The sequence below is a fragment of the Jaculus jaculus genome, unplaced genomic scaffold (assembly GCF_020740685.1).
Source record: "Jaculus jaculus isolate mJacJac1 unplaced genomic scaffold, mJacJac1.mat.Y.cur mat_scaffold_46_1_974171_arrow_ctg1, whole genome shotgun sequence".
Taxonomy (NCBI): Eukaryota; Metazoa; Chordata; class Mammalia; order Rodentia; family Dipodidae; genus Jaculus; species Jaculus jaculus.
In genome coordinates this window covers 535,431-546,277 of record NW_025423499.1, presented here as the reverse complement: position 1 = coordinate 546,277, position 10,847 = coordinate 535,431, and positions in this window count along the sequence as shown.

Here is a 10,847-nt window from a genome sequence, read left to right as displayed (position 1 = left end):
TGAAAAGATCCAATATAAGAATTCAGGGCATAGTAGAAGGAGAAGAACTCCACTCCAGAGGCATAGTAGGCATCTTCAACAAAATCATAGAGGAAAATTTTCCCCAAATTGGGAAAGAGGTGCCAATACAGATACAGGAAGCCTTTAGAACCCCAGCCAGACAAAACCCAGAAAGAAACTCTCCTCGCCACATTATACTCAAACTTCCAAACACACAAACCAAAGAAAAAATATTGAAAGCAGTTAGAGAGAAAAATCAAGTTACCTACAAAAGCAAGCCCATCAGGATTACAGCAGATTATTCAACACAAACTTTTAAAGCCAGAAGGGCTTGCAGTGATATATTCCAACTTCCTGAAAGATAACAACTGTCAACCAAGGTTACTTTATCCTGCAAAGTTATCCATCCAAATAGATGGAGAAATAAAGACATTCCATGACAAAAGCAGGTTAAAGGAATATCTGAAGACAAAACCAGCTCTACAGAAAATACTTGATAGAATCCTCCATGCTGAACAAAAGGAAAAGCACACATATAAGGAACCTAGAAAAAACCAGCCATACTCAAATACCAGTTAACAGAAGAGAGCACAGGTAGAACAAGTAACACACACACACACACACAAATGGCAAACATAAATACACACCTTTCAATAATATCTCTTAATATCAACGGTCTCAATGCCCCAACGAAAAGACATAGATTTGCAGACTGGGTTAAAAAGCAAGATCCTACAATTTGTTGTCTCCAAGAAACTCACCTTTCTACAAAGGATAGACATTATCTTAGGGTGAGAGGTTGGAAGACGGTGTTTCAAGCAAATGGGCCTAGAAAACAAGCAGGGGTTGCTATCCTAATATCAGACAAGGGTAGACTTTAGTCCGAACGTTAGTCAAAAAAGATAAGGAAGGTCACTTTATATTGATTAAGGGCACACTCCAACAGGAGGACATTACAATCCTAAACATATATGCACCTAACATGGGGGCTCCCAAATTCGTCAAACAAACACTATTAGAACTAAGGTCACAGATAACACCAAACACAGTGGTGGTGGGTGACTTTAACACCCCACTCTCATCAATTGACAGGTCATCCAGGGAAAGAATAAACAGAGAGGCATTTGGACTAAATGAGGTCATAGAAGGAATGGACCTAACAGATATATACAGGACATTTCACCCAAAGGCTGCAGAATATACATTCTTTTCAGCAGCACATGGAACATTCTCTAAAATAGACCATATATTAGGACACAAAGCAAATCTTAACAAATTCAGGAAAATTGAAATAATTCCTTGCATTCTATCTGACCACAATGGAATTAAACTACAAATCAGTAGCAAGAAAGGCTATAGAGCATACACAAAATCATGGAAACTAAACAATACACTACTAAATGATGAGTGGGTCAATGAAGAAATCAAAAAGGAAATCAAAAAATTTATAGAGTCAAATGATAATGAGAACACAACATACCAAAATCTCTGGGACACAATGAAGGCAGTTCTAAGAGGTAAATTCATAGCCTTAAGTGCCTATATTAAGAAATTAGAAAGGTCGCAAGTAAACGACCTAATGCTTCGCCTTAAAGCCTTGGAAAAAGAAGAACAAGGCAAACCAAAAAGTAGTAGACGGGAAGAAATAAAAAAGATTAGGGCAGAAATTAATGAAATAGAAACAAAAAGAACAATCCAAAGAATTAATGAAACAAAGAGTTGGTTCTTTGAAAGGATAAACAAGATTGATAAACCCTTAGCAAATCTGACCAAAAGAAAGAGAGAAGAGACACAAATTAATAAAATCAGAGATGAACAAGGTAACATCACAACAGATTCCAGAGAAATTCAAAAAATTATAGGGACATACTATAAAAGCATATACTCCACAAAGTATGAAAATCTGAAAGAAATGGATGATTTCCTTGATCTATATGACCTACCTAAATTAAATCAAAATGAGATTAATCACTTAAATAGACCTATAACAAACATGGAGATCCGAGCAGTTATCAATAATCTCCCAACTAAAAAAAGCCCAGGCCCGGATGGATTCACTGCTGAATTTTACCAGACTTTTAAGGAAGAGCTAACACCATTGCTTCTTAAGCTTTTCCAGGAAATAGAAAAAGAAGGAATCCTACCAAACTCCTTCTATGAGGCCAGCATCACCCTGATACCAAAACCAGGCAAAGATAGAACAAAAAAAGAAAATTACAGACCAATCTCCCTCATGAACATAGATGCAAAAATTCTCAACAAAATATTGGCAAACAGAATACAAGAGTATATCAAAAAGATCATTCACCCTGACCAAGTAGGCTTTATCCCAGAGATGCAGGGATGGTTCAACATACGCAAATCTATAAATGTAATACATTACATAAATGGGTTGAAGGACAAAAATCACATGATCATCTCATTAGATGCAGAGAAAGCATTTGACAAAATCCAACATCCCTTCATGATAAAAGTCCTACAGAGACTGGGAATAGAAGGAACATATCTCAATATAATAAAGGCTATTTATGACAAGCCTACAGCCAACATATTACTAAATGGGGAAAAACTGGAAGCTTTTCCACTAAAATCAGGAACAAGACAAGGGTGTCCACTGTCTCCACTTCTATTTAATATAGTTTTGGAAGTCTTAGCCATAGCAATAAGGCAAGAGACACACATAAAAGGGATACAAATTGGAAAGGAAGAAATCAAGTTATCATTATTTGCAGATGACATGATTCTATACATAAAGGACCCTAAAGACTCTACTAGCAAGCTGTTAGAGCTGATCAAAAACCTACAGCAATGTAGCAGGATACAAAATAAATACACAGAAATCAGTAGCCTTCGTATATGCTAACAACAAACACACAGAGGATGAAATCAGAGAATCACTCCCATTCACAATTGCATCAAAAAAAATAAAATACCTTGGAATAAACCTAACCAAGGAAGTAAAGAATCTATACAATGAGAACTTTAAAACACTCAAGCGAGAAATTGCAGAAGACACTAGAAAGTGGAGAAACATCCCTTGTTCCTGGCTTAGAAGAATCAATATCATGAAAATGGCAATCTTACCTAAAGCAATCTACACATTTAATGCAATCCCTATCAAAATTCCAAAGGCTTTCTTCATGGAAATAGAAAAAACAATCCAAAAATTCATTTGGAATCACAAAAAACCTCGAATATCTAAAATAATACTGAGCAACAAAAAAGAGGCTGGTGGTATCACCATACCTGATTTTAACCTATACTACAGAGCCATAGTAACAAAAACAGCATGGTACTGGCACAAAAACAGACATGTAGATCAGTGGAACAGAATAGAGGACCCAGATGTAAGCCCAAGTAGCTATAGCCACCTGATATTCGATAAAAATGCCAAAAATACTCATTGGAGAAGAGACAGCCTCTTCAGCAAATGGTGTTTTGAAAACTGGATAAATATCTGCAGAGGATGAAAATAGATTCTTCTCTCTCGCCATGCACAAGAATTAAGTCCAAATGGATTAAAGACCTTAACATCAGACCGGAAACTTTGAAACTGCTAGAGGAAAAAGTAGGGGAAACCCTTCAACATATTGGTCTTGGCAAAGACTTTCTGAATACAACCCCAATTGCTCAGGCAATAAAACCACAGATTAACCACTGGGACCTCATGAAATTACAAAGATTTTGCACCGCAAAGGACACAGTGAAAAAAGCAAAGAGGCAACCTACAGAATGGGAAAAAATCTTCGCCAGCTATATATCTGATAGAGGATTAATATCTAGGATATACAAAGAACTCAAAAAGTTAACCAATAAGGAATCAAACAAGCCAATCAAAAAATGGGCTAAGGAGCTAAATAGAGAGTTCTCAAAGGAAGAAATACGAATGGCATATAAGCACCTAAAAAAATGTTCTACGTCACTAGTCATCAGGGAAATGCAGATTAAAACTACATTGAGATTCCATCTCACTCCTGTCAGATTGGCCACCATCATGAAAACAAATGATCATAAATGTTGGCGGGGATGTGGAAAAAAAGGAACCCTTCTGCACTGCTGGTGGGAATGCAATCTGGTCCAGCCATTGTGGAAAACAGTGTGGAGGTTCCTAAAGCAGCTAGAGATTGATCTACCATATGACCCAGCTATAGCACTCCTAGGCATATATCCAAAGGACTCATCTCATTTCCTTAGAAGTACATGCTCAACCATGTTTATTGCTGCTCAATTTATAATAGCTGGGAAATGGAACCAGCCTAGATGTCCCTCAACAGATGAGTGGATAATGAAGATGTGGTACATTTATACAATGGAGTTCTACTCAGCGGTAAAGAAAAATGAAGTTATGAAATTTGCAGAAAAATGGATGGACCTGGAAAGTATTATACTAAGTCAGGTAACCCAGGCCCAGAAAGCCAAGCGCCACATGTTCTCTCTCATATGGGGATCCTAGCTACAGATGACTGGGCTTCTGTGTGAGAATGAAAATACTTAGTAGCAGAGGCCAGTAAGTTGAAAAGGAGACATAAAGGGTGGAGAAAGGAAGGGAGGAGGATACTTAATAGGTTGATATTGTATATATGTAATTACAATGATTGTAATGGGGAGGTAATATGATGGAGAATGGAATTTCAAACGGGAAAGTGTGGGGGTGGGGAGGGAGGGAATTACCATGGGATATATTTTATAATCATGGAAAATGTTAATAAAAATTTAAAAAAAAAATAGAAGATGGTCTTGATCAACTTATATAATACTCATGTATTTAAAATAAAGTACCATAGGCAAAAAAGAAAAAAAAAAAGATATTTGCACTGAAAAACATGTATAAGGAATTTTCCTCTTTCAAGGAGAGAAGATACTATCTAGGTACAAAAGGTATAGTAAATAGCAAATGCACATGAGCCAAAAAAGAAACTATTCAGGGTACGTTATGGTGAGAATTTTTAATATACAGAACTAAGAAGTGTATTGAGAGCTCATTCTAGAAACATTCAGTATCATACAAAAGTGAGACCATCAGACCTGTGAAACTTCTCTTATCAAACTGGAGCAAGCACATAGTTCAATTGACCCATAACATGCTAGGGGACTCAGTCTGAATTTGGGAGATTACATATAAACTAACACATTGTATATGTCTGCAACTTGTTTATTAGGTCAAATGTTTAATTTCTTTGTAATTGTGAAAGTAATTTAAATCATTCTTTTTCAATAAGATAAAATATCACTTCCCCGTTATACAATTAAATGCCCATGTTACAAAAACAGATTTCAAATAAATAAATTAAATACCAGTTTAAAGATGCTGAAAATACAATAACAGTCCAAGAATGAGATAGAAAGAAAGTATTAAGGTCATAGTAGAAACAATGAATTGGAAATAAAAGAATTCAAATGCTTATGAAACAAAGACCAGATTCTTTGAGAAATTGAACAAGATTGATATTCCAATGGTCAAATGAACCAACCGACCAAACAAAAAGATTGCTCAAAGTAACATGCCTTAAAGTGAGTGTGGAGATGTCACACTGATACCAATGATATTTGGAGAATCATGGGCATATTTCAAGAACTGTATTCTACAAAATTGAAAGAACTGGAAGAAAAAGATGAATTCCTTGATTCATGTACCAGTCCAGAAGTAAATTTACAAAAGGCAGACATCCTAAACAAATATATTACTTCCAAGGAAATGGAAAAGTCATTCAGAATCTTCCAAAAAGGACAACAAAAAAATCAAGTCAGAGCCACTACTGAATTGAACCAAACTTTTCAAGAACAAAAATATTTCTTATAAAATTCTTACACACAAATGAAAAAGAGAGAATGATCCAAATCCTTCTATGAAGTCACCATTAGTCTCATACCTAAACCAGAGACCCCCCAAAATAGAAAGTTATAGATTGATATCAATAATTGAGATGAAATCATTCCCCAATGAAATAGAAAACAAGTTCTACATTTTTAAAACATTCCATACCTTTAGACAAGGGTTCTTTTCTTTCTAAGACTACAATTTGTAAACTTGGTCCTTCTGTGGGGTTGCAAATATCCCTTATTTCATTTACATATTTTGACCTTACTAATTTTTTTTTGGTTTATTTATTTATTTATTTATTTATTTGAGACTTACAGGAAGAGAGAGAAAGAGGTAGGGAGAGAGAAAGGGAGAGAATGGGCGCTCCAGGGCTTTCAGCCACTTCAAACGAACTCCAGATTGTGCGCCCCCTTGTGCATCAGGCTTACATCAGTCCTGGGGAATTGAGCCTCCAACCAAGGTCCTTCCGCTTCACACGTAAGTGCTTAACTGCTAAACCATCTCTCCAACCCGACCTTATTAATTTTGACTGAAACATTAATTCAGTTTTCCTGTTTTACCTGCTGTTATTCTGTGTTTCATAGGATGCAATTAGAGAAGATTTCCACAATTTTTAATTTGAATTCTTCTTACCAGAAACATTTCAGTTTTATTTTTCATTGTTTTTTCTCTATATAAATTTCCATTGTAATATCCTGTCATTATTTTTTTAATTTATCTGTTTGATTCTTTTGAAAATCTAAATTTAAAATATTTAATCATATGGCATATGATAAAAAAAAAAAGCTTTTCACCAAATAATGGTATGACAACAGGGTAACCACTCAGAGCCTAATGACATTAAATTGATTTTACTGTACCCAAATAAAGCCAGGTACACAAATTGGCACATGTATCTCACTTTGTTAGAAGTGGCAAGATGGCATAGTATAGCCTTTTTCTTACTCTAGCTTGCTGTTTTTCTCCTTACTGTCTGTCCCTGATTACAAGTTTAAAAATAAAAATCTTTAGACACATTCTATGCCAGTGATGAGATACCTGCCAGTAACTTGTGGCCCAGTGAGGTGACATAGGCCACCCAAACAATATATGCTATGGCAGTTGCATACCTAAAACAAGTTGTAAATCTTCATTTTTATTTCTTAAGTATAAGTCTCCAAAGCTTTAAAAATCTGTAAAATCTACACCTCTATAGAATATCCCACCCCAATGTGACATAGCACCCATTTTTTTTTTCAGCAGCATATGGAATAGTTCCTAATCATGTAGAGAAAGCAGTGAGTTTGTTTCACAGTTTAAGCACGTTTATTCTATGTTCACGTGTTTGCTGCCAGAGCTTCTATGCTGTGACGACAGCAGCACATCCGTAGTGGAATGAAAGGCAAAATGTGCCGCCACATAGTACAGAGGGAGAGGAGCAGTTTGTGTGACAGTATCCCATGCAAGAACATAGTTGAATATCATTTACTAATGACAGCAGATCACCCCAATTTAATGGACAATCTCCAAGAGGATCATGTCCTGGAGACAAAACTTTCAGCCTGTAAGAATTACTGAATAGTTACGTTAGTCACTAAACTCTGTTTTAAGAAACAGGCTGATTTCTGTAACCCTTTGTGTAGACTGACTAATACATCAATGAGGCCAAAAACTATTTACTGGAGAATACTTTCATTTTACACAAATACAATTTTCTTCATTTCATTAAATGTAGAATTGAAATTGTGGGTCCTTTTTTTGCATAGCTCATAAACTAACATTGGTTTCTATGGATTGTTTTATTAATCGTGAATTTTTTACATACTTATGCAAATGAGTAAGATTAGTTTATTCATATTTAAGTGAAAAACTGACAAACAAATTCACAATTTTCATATGTATAATTTTAAAAAAGTGTAAGATTCACACTTACATATCCATTTTGCAGTATTATATTTCAAAATTTGTATAAATTTATGTTTCAGAATAGTTAATTTTTTCATATTTTTGGTATTTTGGAAGGCTATATGTTCTAATTGTAGTTATTCATAAAATGAATAAGAGGTTTTGAACTCCAGCTTTCAATCATTAATATAGGATTATCAATATTCATTTGTGAAAAAAGTTCTTAAATTCAAATTCATAACATGTGAGCTCCATTTAAATCTTAGTTATTCTATGCTATCTCAAGATTTGTTCCAAACATTTCACATCCATCTAGTCTGCATCACCTAGGTCTGTTTTCACACTCTAGCAGTGGAGTCTCACAGCAGACACAGAGACCATGTGACCACAACGCTGAAATGATCAGCGTTTTGGCCCATTACAATATTTACACTAAAAGTTGCCAGTTGCTGCCAGCAATAAAGTACATCATTTTCATAGTTACATAATCAAATACAAACCACAGTTTAAAAAGTTAAAGTCGCACACACACAAAGATTTACACTATAATATTTCGGTCTTGATTTGTTGGCCTGAAATGATCATATTCATGTTTTGGGAGGAAAGGTCAGGCAGTTTAATTGCTTTGAGTGAGAAGAGCCCAAATTGTGAAAAATGAAACATTTCTGGACAGTGATGAAATTAAATAAGGCCTCTGAAATGTGCATTGAATCCTTGACAATCTGAAGAAACTTATGGTCTGTAGTTAGCTAATATTAGAAAAATAAATATAATATTGCATACCTATTGTACAGAAGCATGTGGTGCATTGTTTACTTTTACAGAGGGAGAGTATGTTCCCAGCCAGATTCCACAAAGAACAAGATGGATCAAGGTACAGATGCGAATGATGAAGTTAGATGCTCTTGATAACAGCAGCCCCATCATCTCTTTTCCTGGAAAATTTACCCTGAAGGCCAGAACCACAGTAATGGTTCCAGTGAAAAGAGTGGACACAGCCCCAGTGAATAGAACTGCAAATGTGATCTGCCTCAGGATGCACTTGGCCGTGTTGCGATGTCCAATGAAGACTGATGGACCAAAACAGCAGACCTTGAGGAAGATGAGCAGCATGTAGTTGTTTGTGTGATTATTGGCCTTCACAATCGGTGTGTCTTGGTGCTTCACAAACGTCCCAAGTACAAGAGCAGTAAATATAGAGAAGCACAGGGGTATACAAGTAGTGCCGTCCCCAAGGCATCTTCATAAGTCAGAAACTTCATAGTTTTATAGACAGTGATTTTTCTCTATGCTGGCATACTGATTGATCGGGCATTTCACATATTAATCTATATCTTTAAAACGATGCAAAATATCAGATTAGTGGTAGTATTGCCTTCTTTGTCATGGCACGCTGCATAAAAAGTGTCTGAGAGATGAGCCATACTTGTATTCCATGTTCCTATTGACAATTAAGGTAGTTCTCTCTATAGTTGTGATGGCAACTAATAAACACCATCATATTATGGTGAGATAAACAAAGTTTTTAAAAAATTATTTATTTATTCATAAGAGACACAGAGGAACCTTGTTCACCTGACCCTCTAGCTACTGAAAGCAAACACAAGATACATGTACCACTTTGTCCATCTGTCATTCCTGTGTAATGGGTCATTTAACTGAGTTGGTTAGGTTTTGCATGCCTGTGCCTTAACTGCTGAGCAATCACCTCAGCCTAACGAAGCTGTATTTATTCACTTAACTTACCTTATATATTTGCCTGATCCTTTGTTTTTCTTAAAAGAATAAAATATTTTTGTAGTGTATTATAATTATATAATAGCATTGCTTACATGAGGTAATTCCTATGATTTCTACTGCAGAAGAGATGGCTTATCAATTAAGATGCTTACCTGCAAAGCTGAAAGACCCATGCTTGACTTACTACATCCCTCATAAGTCAGAGGCCTAAGGAGACACATGAGTAATTCACACATGTGCACAAGGTGGAACATGTATGTGGAATTCGACTGCAGTGGCTAGAGACCATTGCTCCCCAATTCTTTGTCTTTCTTTCGGTCTTCTTTTCTCACACTCATGCTCTCTTTTTTTTTTTAATTGTTAGTTATGGACATATTTTGTATGTAAACATCACACATTGGTACCATATTTCTCTCCTCCCTGCCCCTTTTCTTTTCTTTTTTTTAATTTAATTTATTAGTTTTCTTTTCAGTAAATATAGGCAGTTTGGTACCATTGTTTAGGCTCATCTGTGATCTACCCCCTCCCATTGGACCCTTCTTGTTGATGTAAATGGGTTGTGCATTGTGGAGTTAGCCCCCAGTTATTGGTATGATAAATGTCTCTGCAAATCATGACCCAACATGTGACTCTGACATTATTTCCGCCCCCTCTTCCGCAAAATTTCCCTGAGCCATGTTGGGTTCATTTTTGGTGTGCTTCAGAGCTGAGGTTTTGGGGGCCTCTGTGGCTCTGGCTCTCTGATTTGGTAGGAGTTGATTTTTCTCTGCATTGTTCTCCTTCCCCTTTGTGCTGGTATTGGGTTCACAGGAAAACATCGCCCTTGCTTGTTTCACCAGTTGTCCTTAGTTTCAGTTGGGCCCCTTTTGAGTTATGTTGGGGCAGCTCTCTTCTTAGGGTCTGCATCTATCTGGAAAAGAGAAGCAGATTCTCCAAGGGAGAGTAAGTTAGCACCCGGGTAATTGAGATAACACTTACTTTTTTGATAGTTTAATAGGTGTAGGCCTTCTTATACCCCGTGATTGATAGTAGCTTGACATTGTAGAGTGGGCTTGTGTTTGGGTATGGTTCTGACTTGTTTCCCAGCTCCAGATATGGGTCTAGTACCACTGAGTGGGTCAGTTAGCCAAATCAAGAACAATTGGTTCCTCACCATGGCTGTGTACCACTATTGCACTTGTGTGGACATCACATCAGGTTATTTGTTGCTAATTAGGTTAAACCATGAGTTGCTTGGACAGATCTTGGTCATTTCCCCCAGTCGCCTATGTAGCACCTTCTGGCACTAGACACGCTGACTGTCTGGGGACTGACTCTCTCCTGGCTTCCAGCCATGTCATTCCATTTTACGTGTCAGCTGCACATGGAGTCTTCAGCAATAGGGTCTTACCACTTCCCTGCC